This window comes from Lathyrus oleraceus, chromosome 5 (assembly GCF_024323335.1).
Source record: "Lathyrus oleraceus cultivar Zhongwan6 chromosome 5, CAAS_Psat_ZW6_1.0, whole genome shotgun sequence".
NCBI classification, from domain to species: Eukaryota; Viridiplantae; Streptophyta; class Magnoliopsida; order Fabales; family Fabaceae; genus Lathyrus; species Lathyrus oleraceus.
Window position 1 is genome coordinate 274,900,272 of NC_066583.1, and position 13,585 is coordinate 274,913,856.

The 13,585-nt window shown below is 33.7% G+C and overlaps 1 non-coding gene across 1 annotated transcript; it reads left to right on the plus strand.

Moving 5' to 3' along the window:
- Positions 1-1,572: 1,572 nt before the first annotated feature.
- Positions 1,573-1,679, plus strand: LOC127090067 (small nucleolar RNA R71). The gene has a single exon (XR_007791601.1). It is a non-coding gene; the product is annotated as a small nucleolar RNA R71 (small nucleolar RNA).
- Positions 1,680-13,585: the final 11,906 nt, after the last annotated feature.

A 13,585-nucleotide genomic window follows, 5' to 3' on the forward strand; every position in this document is an offset into this window, starting at 1 on the left:
CTAATAGAATGGGAGTTTCTTCATCAGCATTAAAGTCCATGATGATAAAGTCAGCAGGGAACACAAACTTATCAACTCTTACCAACATATCTTCAATATTCCCTTGAGGATAGCAAAGGCTTTGATCAACTAGTTGGAGATTAATGGTTATTGTTCTAGTAGATCCAATTCCTAACTTCTTAAAGACAGATAAATGCATAAGGTTGATGCTTCATCTAAGATCACACAATTCCCTTATACAAAATGACTCCCATATGTTACATGTTATAGTGAAACGGTCAGGATCCTTCAATTTGGGAGGGAGTTTCCCTTGTACAAGTTGACTACATTCTTGATTCAGTGCTACAGTGGAAAACTCTCCCACTATTTTCCTCTTTGTAAGAATATCCTTCATAAATTTTGAGTAATTTTGCATTTTTCAAATTTCCTAAATCAATGGTATATTGATGTGAATCTGCTTCTGAATCTCCATGAATTTTCCAAATTGTTGTTTTTCCTTAGCCTTTCTAATTCTTTAAGGAAAAGGAGTTAGGGGTATCTCTTGGACAAATTTGGGTACCCTGTCAACCTCTTTCATGACAATTCGCTACTTATTTTGATTAGGTGTCATGCTAAGAGTCTTTAGCGGGCTTCACTCTTGTGTTATCAGTTCCGAGTATGTTCCAATACAAGTGTATCTTTAGTGGATTCAGACACTTCCTTTTATGAAGTGTCATGAGTAATCATATTCTCTTTTGGTGATTATTCCCTTTTATATGTTGATCCTTCACATTCCTTTCCACTTCTTAACTTGATGACCTTGCATGTTTCAATACTCTTGGCTCCAGATGTAGATGTTGGAGTTTTAGTGGAGCTAGGAAGTGCTCACTAGTCCTTGAGCTAAGCGCATGAGCAATCTGCCCCACTTAATTATCCAAGTTTTTTATGTTCACTCCTTAAGCTCAAAACTGGTTTTTGGTGTCTTGAAAGAAGAATTTAAGTATTTTTTTTCCAGCTGGTTATTTCCTTGATTAGCCACAATGTAATGTGGTGCAGAAAAACCGGGTGGAACTTGGGGTGCTTGAGGTTTAAGTTGGTTTTAATTGTTGCTCCATGAAATATTATGATGATTATGCCAACCAGGGTTGTAGATGTTATTGTAAGGGTTGTTGTAATTGTTGTTGCCAACTTAGTTAACAGAAACATGATTTGTGAAATATTCGTCAAACAAGTGAGCACCCCCATAATAAACATAGGCAACACCTGATGCGCCAGTCACAACTTTAACAGATTTAGTTGCTGGAACACCAAGACTTGTCATCATGTTTTTTATCATTTGGTGAATCTCAGCCACCTGAGTAGCTAGAGTTGTTATCTCAGTAACTTCATGAACACAGTTGACTTTTCTGAGTAGAGACAACATCAGCTCTTGTAATTGGACATTGGTAAGTGTTATTTGTTATGCTTTCAATCAAATTGCATCCTTCTTCATATGACTTAGACAAAAAATCTCCACCAATAGAGGTATCAAGCATGTTTCTTGATAAGGGAACCAATCCATTGTAGAATGTTTCTAATTGCATGCATATTGGTATCCCATGATGTGGACATTGTCTAAGAAACTCTTTAAATATTTCCCAAGCAGCAAATAAAGATTCATCATCTTCTTGTCTAAATGAAGTGATCTCATTCCTCATCTTAACATTCTTTACAAGAGAAAAGTCCTTAGTAAAAAAAATCCAGCTAGATCATTCCATATGGCTATGGAATTTGGTTCTAAGGAATTCAACCATCTCTTGGCTCTATCCCTTAGAGAGTATGTAAAAATTCTCAACCTGAAGGTGTCATCTGTAATGCCATGGATCTTAAATTTACTTGCCACTTCCAAAAATTGTCTCAAATGCAAGTGTGGATTCATATTTGCAGCGGCTGAGTATTGACCAATGGCTTGTAACATCTAGAACATAATTGTTTTAAACTCAAACTGAGCCAGAGTGATATCTAGACGAATAATACTCGTGTTCATGGAATTATGATCAAATACAATATAATATATGATGTTTCTTGCTCTATCATTGGCAATGCCAATGATGTTGTTATCTGCCATGATAGGTCTACTTGAACTAGTTCCTCCTATATGTCAAAAACAAGAAAATGAGGTGGACTTACGGGTAGATGTCTAGTAGATTGAAATATCCTAAGCAATCTGAGTGTTCTCTTAGGTTCAGGGTCGCCTCTATATACTGGATTTAACAACTTGCGCATCCAACAATTAAGCACCTGTCGTGACACCAGAGTACATAAAATGTTAGAACCTCAAATGGTGATTTAACAAGAAATAATTTCTAATACAAAATCAAAATGTTATCTTTGACACACTCCCTGGCAACAGCGCCAAAAACATGTTGGTTAAAAATGTATAATGTCACATGCTAGTATACATGTATGTTATAAGTAGAAATTGATAAAGCAATAAGGATGTCGAACACATAGAGAGTTGAAAATAAATCAGATTGATTTTTTAAGCTACTGTCTTTTGTAAATGAGAATGAGCGGGATAAAAATAGTTTAAGGTTGTCACAGGTTCAGTTTAGTAATAAACATAATCAAAACATTATCAAGAATGTAAGTGAATACTATAATAGAGAGAATTTTGTACAATGATATATTAATATAAATTGTCATTTATGCATACATCATATGTTGTATCGTACCAGGAAAGGTCAGAAAGTGATATAATGGTGTAACTCTACAACATCAATGACATATACATAAACGCAAAGGGGACAAATATTTGAGCCTCACTTGTAAACCTGACAACATGTCTATATGTATTTTGAATGTCCTTTATGATTATAATGCTTTATCTCTAAAGTAGTCAATCTAGTTAATATCTCTATCCTACTATTTTCAATCACTTTTACCATGAAATGTGCTTGATGTTGGATCTCTCACAACAACAAGCTTTTTTTCCAAGTTGATTAATCAAAGAAGCATATCTATAATTGTTTAACTCATGATAAAATTATTCATTAACAACATATCATTTAAAATAAGATATTTTATTATATCATTTTTTCATTTCTCAACATAAAAGGTTTAACTCAAGGTTGTCAAAATCGAGTTTTTAACTTGACTCATTTTGTCTATGTAAAATCAAAACGTAAAATTGTAGAGTTTACCTTATATTAAAATAATATTAAATTTATAAACAAGACAAATAGATATACTTATATAATATTCGTAAAATCAGGTCAAAGAGTTAAATCCAACGATTTTACACGATTTCACCAATTTCATAGCGATCTAAAATGTTTTAAATCAGGTCAAAGAGTTAAATCCAATGATTTTACACAATTTCACCAATTTCATAGTGATCTAAAATGTTTTAAATCGTCCTAGCATACAATTTTAGTAAAAAAAAGTTTATACTTGCGATTTAACATAAAATATTAACCTAAAAACGTGAAATATATAGAGTTTAGGTTTTAAATCGTGATTTTAACAACCTTGGTTTATCTCATAATTAGCTGAGTACATATAACAATATTGGTTCTTAAGCTAATCATTCTCAAACAAATAGTGAAAAAGAAATAACAACCTAAAAGCAACTTCTTCGTCTTCTTTCAATTGTTAGTCACCAAGAGACGGCTTTTGTCACGCTAGTTATCATCTTTAGGCACTTGAGGTGATGTTAAGAAGAATCTTCACATTCACTCAACTCATTATCTTCACTAGTATTTCTAAGTGTGTTTTATTTCTCCAATTGTTGAAATCCCCATCATTTCTTCAAGAGATACTTTTATAGTTGTTTTAGCTAGGGTTTTTGTCTTGGATCTTGGGCTTGAGAATAATTGTCAAATTAGGCCTACAGAAAATCATATTATTCCCTCTATTTCTTCCAATTCGTATGAAAGTAGAATCATGTATAGACAGCGGTGCGGGACAAATTTTAGCGTGGTAGTTTGCTGGCGCAAACAAGCAGACGGGGTTGTCCTTGAGGCAGTGTGGCACATTTGTGGATGTACTATGGTACTGTCTTTTCTCTTCTAACGTCTCATTCTTATCCTTTCGCATCATCTATCCTTCCAAATGCAGATTGTTGTCACATGTGCCTTAGGAATGTAATTGATGTTTCTCCTTTTTCTCAGTTATTTCCAGTTTTCCACTTTCCTTTTAGTAGAGGTTGTTGTCCCTGACTGACATGCCAGACCTTATCATAAGCTAACCTTTCACAAGAAATAAACACATAAAAACTACAAAAGAGAGCACCTATTGTGCTCTTTATAAACTACGCTTAAAATAGAAAAATGCAAAAAATGTAACTATTGAAATGTAAAATTAATAGAAAGAGAGAAAGAAAGAGTTATCACATGCAATATCCTACAAAAATTAAAATGTGTATGTGTTGGTGTGTGTGTGTGTGTGTGTGTGTGTGAGAGAGAGAGAGAGAGAGAGAGAGAGAGGGAGAGAGTACACTGGGATATATAGTGGTCCAGTTATATGATCCTCGTAGGAGCCTAATCCATTCTTCAATGGTTTCCCATTGGAATTTTTTCTTCCACTATTTTTGACAATTATTATTCGAGTTTATACAATCAACAATCCACAATAATGCTAAGAAAAATAAATTTCCTATTTGGATCTTGACTTGTATACAACTTAATTCCAAAATCTTCTGTGAAATCTTTACTCGACTCTCGCTTCTTAAATCTTCCAGCTTCACCAATCTGATCACAGTCTTCGTGTGGGGCAATCACCCTTGATCCCACAGATCTTTTGACTGATGAACTACCCGAAGGTTGAGAAAATTGTCACCTTGTATGTAGTCATCCTCAGAATCACTACCAAGATTAACTGGAGATAAGAACCTTCTTCTTTTCACTGGAATTTGTCAGTACCAATCACAACAACCACAATCTTGCAAGCTTCCTAAAAATCTTAACAAACTCTTCAAGAACGGTTAATTTCAAGACACGTCTCCCTTAATAATTACAGATCTCCATAATCAAGATATGAGTCCAAACAAGAGGTTGAAGATGAAAGAAATTATATTTGCCATAGATTTTAAGTTTTCAAAATGAAGGTAGTTTATTCTCACAAAATCACTCTGAAAAATGTTATCATTAATGTGAGTTGTGTTTTGAATGAGATGACAAAAAGAATTTATATATGCTTGTGATTAAGCAAAAAAATGGATGGAAAAATTTAGTTAGATTCGAGTCAAGGAAATTTCGTGATTTGAGTCAAATGAGAAAGTAGATTGAGGCAAGATATCATAAAGAAAACCTACCCATTTCCCCATGATTCGAGTTACCTAATAAGCCTTATTCGAGTCATCAAGGATCATGATTCGAGTCAAGTATAAATCTTGATTTAATTCAAATTTGACAGAGCCAAACAAGAACATATAAAAAAACGGTATGATTCGAGTTATGTTGAAAATGTGATTCAAATTGGGAAGTGGCTAACAAGAGGTGTGTGATTCGAATCAAGGGTAACTTGTGATTTGAGTCACAATGTTGCTTGCTTCGAATCAGGTGTAAGCTGTGATTTGAGTCACAGGCACCAAAAACGTTTTGTTCTCCTCTGTTTGATTTGATTCGAGTCAGGGATTGTAAGTGACTCGAGTCACACACAATAAATCTTAATTTTTCAAGTTTTTCAAAATAGTTTGAGATTTTACTTCCCACATAACTTGAACCAATATCACATATGGTTCTTGTTTCATTAACTCAAGCAATTAACTTAAAGCATCTTGATCAAACTCAAAAACAATCAATTGAATTGTGCATGCTAAAAATAAGCCGATTCAAAACTCAATTCAAAGGTGTGCAATTTATGAGGAGACTCAATTAACAAAAGTAAATGAAACAAAGTTTTAAAAGACAAGCAACAAAATCGTATTGGGGTTCTCACTCTGAATGTTATAGGGGCATGCAAATTTAGTATCCCCATTTTTTATGATTGGCAGGCTTCACTTCTAATTGAGTCGACTTTGAGCTACAGCAAATGAACGTTGGTTCCCCCGCTGAAACATTGCATACAACAACACAACCTAAAACACATAAAACAATTCTAGACTCACACTACAACTTCTCCCCTTTTGACAACATCAAAAAGAGATATATCAAATAGAGTCTAAGAACCAAAATAACAAAACACAAAATAAATAATTCCATATGAACACATGAGATAAAAATATAATATGGATATACAACATTAGAGATCAGATACATAACACAAAGATAGACGTGCTACATGAAACAAAATGCAAAATAGACATGCAATAACATTCAACAACATACAATTAAGTGATCAAGACTATCATGTAAGGAAGATTAAAGAATGCATGAACAAGTATAGAATGCTCAAATGCACATAATTAGAAACATGCATTTAAAAATACTTTAAATGCAAATAATAACAATCAAAACATGCTAGAGATGAATGAATGCAATTAAGAAGGTAATAAGCAAATCAATGAACATATCTAGAACAAACATACACATAATAATATAAAATCGAATACAAGAGTTATAGAGACATGCCAATGTAGTCGGTAAAACTGTGATTTACTACAATATAGTGTTAGTGAAAACAAAAATATACATAGCAAAGGAAACTAAACACAATTCTCGATTTATTTAAAGCAAGAGGAATCTAAGATTTCCAATTCCCTATAGATCTTGTGAATAGGTTCTGATGACTATGGTTTTGTAAAAATATCAGTAAGCTGATTTTTAGTGTCAATGTATTCAAAAATAACATCCCTTTTTCAACACGAGCTCTAAGAAAATGGTGTCAGATCTCAATGTGTTTAATGCGTGAATGGAGTACCAAATTCTTAGTGAAACTTATTGCACTAGTACTATCGTACTTAATCGAAATGCACCCACGTTATAAATCATAATCTAGCAATTATTGCTTTAGACATAAGACTTGTGTATAATAACTATCAGTGACTACGTATTCAGCCTCGATAGTAGAAAGAACAATAATATGTTGCTTCTTACTATGCCAAGAAACTAAACATCTTCCAAATAATTGGATGGTACCACTAGTGCTTTTTCTATCCGGCTTGCATCCTGCAAAGTCAGAATCAGAAAAACCTACTAAGCTACCTGATACCTTTAAGATACCAAAGACCGTGTTGGGAGGTTCCGTTAAGATACCTCAAAATTATTTTTACGATCTTAAAGTGGGATTCCTTAGGTGATGCCTGATATCTGGAACACATGCACACACTAAACATGATGTCTTACCTACTCATTGTTAAATAGAGTAAGGATCTGATTATACCTCTATACCCGGTTATGTCGAAATCCACTTTATTCTTGTATTTTTCAATAAGAACATTTGAATCCATGGGTGTTGAGATGTTTCTAGAATCTTTCATATTGAACTTCTTGAGAAGCTGTAGGCGGTATTTTGTTTGACTTATGAAAGTTCCTTCTTCGACTTGTGTGATTTGGAATACTAAGAAGTGTGTAAGATATCCCATAAGAGACATCCCATATTTTCCCTACATCAAACTTACAAACTTTTGGCAAAGAGATTCATTAGTAGTACCAAAAATAATATCAGTTACATATATTTGAACTAAAAGAATATGCTTTGCTTTATGCCTAATAGATAAAATGTTGTCTACTTTACCATGATTGAATCATTTTTTGATTAAAACTCCACCCAAATACTCATACCAATCTCTTTGGGCTTGTTTGAGACCATAGAAGGCTCTTTTCAAATTTAAAAACATAGTTGGGATTATCGTGATCCCCAAACCCAAAGGTTGAGAGACATAAAATTCTTTGTTTATGTAGTTGTTAAGAAAAGAAGATATTATATCCATTTGATAAATCTTAAAATCCGGGCAATAATTGAATTCCAAAAGGAGTCTAATTGCTTCTAGACGAGCTACAAGAGCATAAGTCTCCTCGTAGTATATTCCTTCAGCTTGACCAAACCCTTTTGCCACTAATATTGCTTTATTTCTAGAAATTACGCCATTTTCATCCATCTTGTACCTAAATACCCATCTAGTGTCAATGACAATTTTATCAATTGTATGTGAAACAAGGTCTGAAATGTTGTTACATTTAAATTTGATAAGTTCTTCTTGCACAACAAGTAACCATCCCTCGTCAAGTAAGGGATCAAACATGCTTTTAGGCTCAACTTGAGAAATGAAAGAAAAGTACTTACATAAATTATTAACTTGTGATCTAGTACTTACATAAATTATTAACTTATGATCTAGTACTTACGCCCCTTTTGATATCTCCCTGAATTTGATCCAACAAATGATTTTTTGCGATTATCCAATCTAGAGGAAGTTGTTTTGAGGTCTCTTGTTTATCATCCTCATGTAAGCTTTCCTCTTTATCTTCATTAATGTCCTCATCCTTTCTATATGGAGGATCTTCAACAAATGATCTTTTGTTGATTGAACTTGCATTTAAGGACTAGCCATTTACAGTATTTGCATAAAGTTTGAATTTGGTTGGAAAAGTCTCAACATTTCTTTTAATATTCATTTATTTATAAGCATTCATTTACATAAATGGTACAAAAATATAAAGAGGAAGTGTTTTTTTACACTTTATCCCAAATGATAAAATACAACATCATAAAAAATGCAAAAAGAGAAAAACAAGGTTTGCAGCAGGGTCCCCACAACCATCATGCTCATCATCCTATCATCCCTTTATCATGCCATCTTCATAATCATGTTCCATCATCACCATGAGCTCATGAGTTATAGGTTGCGTCATGCCTTGAAGACAAGCAACGCACATTCAAAGGTGAATTGCCATTTAAAAACTAAGCAAACATGTGCATAGGACCATCCATTAACACACACCATGACAACATATTCAACAAACATAAACCAGACCATAATATTCTTTCATCATGACTCGCTCAGATTTTAAGATAGAATCAAAAAAGTTAACAAAGAACACAAAGGAAAAGGTTGCGCGAGACTCATATTGTCAAAGCATCTACCACATCAGTAAAATACCTCACCGTCACTAACACATACATACATTGGAATCATAATAAAATTGAAAAAATAAAATCAATTACAACCAACTTCAGGTGAGAGGCGCGACCATGCATATCCCTCCACCAAATCAGGGAAAGTCTTTTTCCATTCTCCGCTTCTCAATTCAAGCTCATTCATTCCCAAACAAACTTGATTTCCCTTTACATGGATTAAGACCTCATTCTCAAAAATATCTCACCATCTCACATGTACCTCAATTCTTAACACTTTCACATAAATAGTATGCTCTCTATGCACTAAACTCACGCGAAAAAAATCCTCAACCTTACTCTGCAAACAATCCTCCCTTATCACTCAAAGTTTAGCAGAGATACCTCTTTCAACTTTTCATCAAAGTTAAAGAGGTTTTGAACTCAAACCTAAACATAAGCGACACACCGGAATAGCTCGGAGAAACGGAGGAGGAAGAAGACAAATAGAAAGACAACAAAGCAAGGACAAGGCGTTGAAACACTTATTGGAGATAACACAGTCGCCGGAGTCTTGCCGGAGTTGTGAAGCTCCGGAGAGGCCTTTTTCATGGTTCTTTTTTGCTTCCTTTTCACTGCTTAATTGTTGATGTACGATTGTATGCGTATTTTCCCTTTTATTTTGCTTGTTTGTGCTTCGATTCATGCCAGAATTGGTGGTTTAGGGTTTACATTTGTAAGCCCTAACCTATAAGTTTATGAAGTGTTTGGTCATTTTCGTGGGTAGATTCATGTTACCATTGGTTTGTTAAGGCAGATAGGTGATTTGGGTAAGATCTGGGTGGATGAACGACGGCGCCACCGCGATGATCTTCATCGCCACCGTCTGGTTCTTCGTGCGTCTTCGAGATCAATCGTGCTTGCTAGGTTTCATGTTCTTTTTTTTGTTTATTTAAGATAGTCTGAGAGAGAGGGAGAGAATGAGTAGATGGAAAAAGAGAAGAGGTTGACTAATGAAATGAGAGGTTGGGTCCATCTTGGGACTCCCCCATCAATATTCTTCACCGACCTTCACTAGGTTTTGGACGTGCAGTTGGGTGGTGTCACACCGCGAAAAATACCTGAGTACATCACACGCTCAAAATACAACAGAGTCTCCACTGAATTTTATTTGTTCTAAGAGAAAGGTAAAATATAAATAAACCAAGGGGAAGGTATTAGCATCCCTCACATCCGTTGTACTCAACGGAAATCATAATATTCTTGTCAAGGATTCAAACCCTCGTTCCTATGTATTCTCATAGTGCAATGAGAAAATCAGAGTTCCATAGTTCATGGTAGAAAACTACGTATTTGTTGGTTGTTTTTAGGGAACAATTGTAATCGTATCATATGAGTGTTTTGATGTTAGCTGATTGTGATCCTTGTTCTAATTCTTTAAGCTTTTAATCTAACTGTTAAGGAACGGATTATAACAGTTCTTTTATGAAAAGAAAGAAGTTTTTTTAAAAGAGTTTGTGATTTAATTGAATTGAAAATAGTTTATGAATGTGTTGAAGATGTTGTTTGGACTAAGAATGTGTTATTTGAAACCATGGATTAGTGTTTGAACCAAAATGTGTGGAATTTAACCAATAAACGGTTATTAGCCAGTGCAAAACTGTAGGGTATTTCCTAGATCAAGGGATCAAGACCTACAAGAAAGGGGGTTTGCCTAAGCACTGGGTCTGACAAGGAAAACATGCAAGAGGTGGCTTGCCTAAGCATGGGACTAACAAGGCAAGCATACAAGAGACGAGGGTTTGCCTAAGTATTAGGTTTGACAAGGAAAACATGCATGAAGGGGCTTGCCTAAGCATAGGACTAACAAGGCAAGCATGCATGAAGTGGTATGTCTAACATGGGACTAACAAGACAGACCTGCATGAAAAGGGTTTGTCTAAGCACTAGGTTTGACAAGACAAATATAAAAGAAATGAGGATCTTCCTAAGCATGAGACTAACAAGTCAGACATGCATGAGAATGAAGGGTTTGCCCAAACATGAGACTAACAAGGAAAACATGCATGAAAAGGGTTTTGACCATGAGAAGGTGATTAACCCAAAGAGAGTGGTATGGTTCAAAGATGGGTATTTTAACCATGAGAAGGTGATTAACTCATGAAGGAGGTGATTAACCAAAAGAATGTGACTAACCCAAAGAGTTGTATGGGTATTTAAAGAGTATAGTGTTTGGTCCAAAGAGAAAGATGTTGATAATGTGGATTGTTGAAGTGTCGTTTAGTTTCTTTATCTGCCTTTTTGGTTATGACAAAGGGGGAGAAGTATACTCTCAATGAGAGTAGATTATACGTTTTACTCATGTATGGGAGAGTTTAACCACTCCAAAATTTGTCTATCTTTTTTTTTTATTTTACCACCTCCCTGAGAGATGCTTTTCCATTGTCAAAAAGAGGGGGAATGTGGAACCATGTGCTTGCAGGTATAATCAAGAAGTGATGCATGACTCATGAAGAAAATGCTTAGCACTTACGATGACTTGGTTTTGATGATGAGAACACTTGACTTGGTTTCAATAATAACAACACTTGAAGTCAAGCAATTTTTAAAGTTAGCTCAAGCGGTCAAAGATAAACAAGGTGGTTGATAAAGTTATTCCTCCAAATTAAGCTAAAGAATTAGGGTTTATGATCAAGAGTGATATATTTACTCTCTAATTATGGTGACTAACTTGAAGATATATCAGGCCTAATCAAATATAAGATTCAAGTGAAGTACTTATACGATTGATATAGCCGAAAAAAGGGACTTGAAGCTTCAGAATGTGAAAGCTCGTTTGGTCGTGCCCGACTGAGTGACGGTGTATTGTAAAGATACAAGGTGTTTCTGAAAGCATAATGGCTAAATCACACATATATTAAAAACTATGTTTTAAGCTTATCTTTTCAATTAAAATCACCAAACATGTTTTTGAAGTCTAGTCACTTGACTAGGAAATTATTCAATTGATTAAAAGACTTTTTGTAATTGTCTAATCGATTAGATAGTTTTTCTAATCAATTAGATAAAGTAAAATTGAGTCTATAATCGATTGTGACAATGTGTTAGTCAATGGTAATGGCTATCTATCAAAATCTTTCAATTTGTGCAATAGCTGATTATTGCAAGTACCTAATTGATTAAATCATTTAACTCGTCATGAATTGTTTACAAAAAATACACCATTTCTTGGCCTATAAGTAGAGAGGCTCTCTATCATTTCAAATCATACAGAAAACAACGGAAATCACCTCACTTTTCATTTCTCTTACTCTCGCTAAACCATTTCCACTTTTCTACGTATTTAAGACATGTTCCTTTGAGAGTGTTCTTGAATTTAATGAAGAACTTATTTTTGGTGAGGACTTTATTGTAAATTTATCATGAGTACTTTTTCCTCTTGAATAAGTCATTCTTTCTTAGGAAGTGATTATTTTGATTTGAATTTTAAACCAATACAAAAACTCTTTTTAGGGATTAGTAAAAGTCTTTGTAAGACCAAACATTTATAAATCTCTAATGTTATCTCTCTTCTCTTGACTCTTTCATTTTTCTCTTAATTTCTTTAGATTAATTTTCCATATTATGTAATATTAACCTTTTTTCTATTTTTGATTTTTTGCAAACTTATATTCAGTAATATATATCACATAGAAATAAGATCTATTCACATAATTAAAATCTTACTTTTCTTATTCGAAATCAATCTTGTCTTGCTGTTGAATTAAACATGACTAAATCTAAACACTGAAACAGATTAACAGTGTTTTTTGGTCATGCATGATGCATTAAGGGGTGAGTAGTGAGTACAAATCAAATATTATTCAATAAAATCCTTATTATAAATTTCTACTAAAATAATTAATAAAATATTTCTATTACTTAGACAATCTACTAAGACTTAGTTACTACTAATCTTTTTTAATCAATCTTCTCATCTCGGGTCCTATAATAGTCTAGTAGTGATCTAAATGCTTGGTTTTATTTTAAAATTGTTTCTGTTTATCAGTTCATTATGAAGGCACACTTGCTAATTCTGGTGAAGTTTTTGACACTACACATGAAGATAAGATTCTCCTTAGAGTGATCCATTTACTCTATCCGTTTTTCAGTTTCATAATGAATGACTCATTTGAAATAAAATAGTTTCCCAAAATAAATGAACATGTTGTTTTCATCATTTCCAATACATGATAAGGATAGTTTAATAAAAATATCATTCTCTTTCATTTATTCATTTTTTTTAATCTATCTAAAATGATCAACTGGTCACCATTGTTGAACGGAGGGAGTATTAGCTTAAGTTTCTCCAAGTAACAATTTGATTCCTTGGTTTTTGTATAATTATCAAGACACCTGTGATTTGTTGGCATGATGATTGATTGCATATGGTATTGCCGAACGCTGTTAAGTTTAAAAGTTGCGGTTTCATTGTTTTGAGAATAATGCTATTTGCACCCGTTAATATTCATGTTTGCTAGTAACTAGGAAATATGTTGGACTAAATTGCATATTCCATTTTGAATCCATATTTAGTGCATGCGGGAATTTGATTATGAGTAAGAACTAAATTGTAGAGTGTATATATATA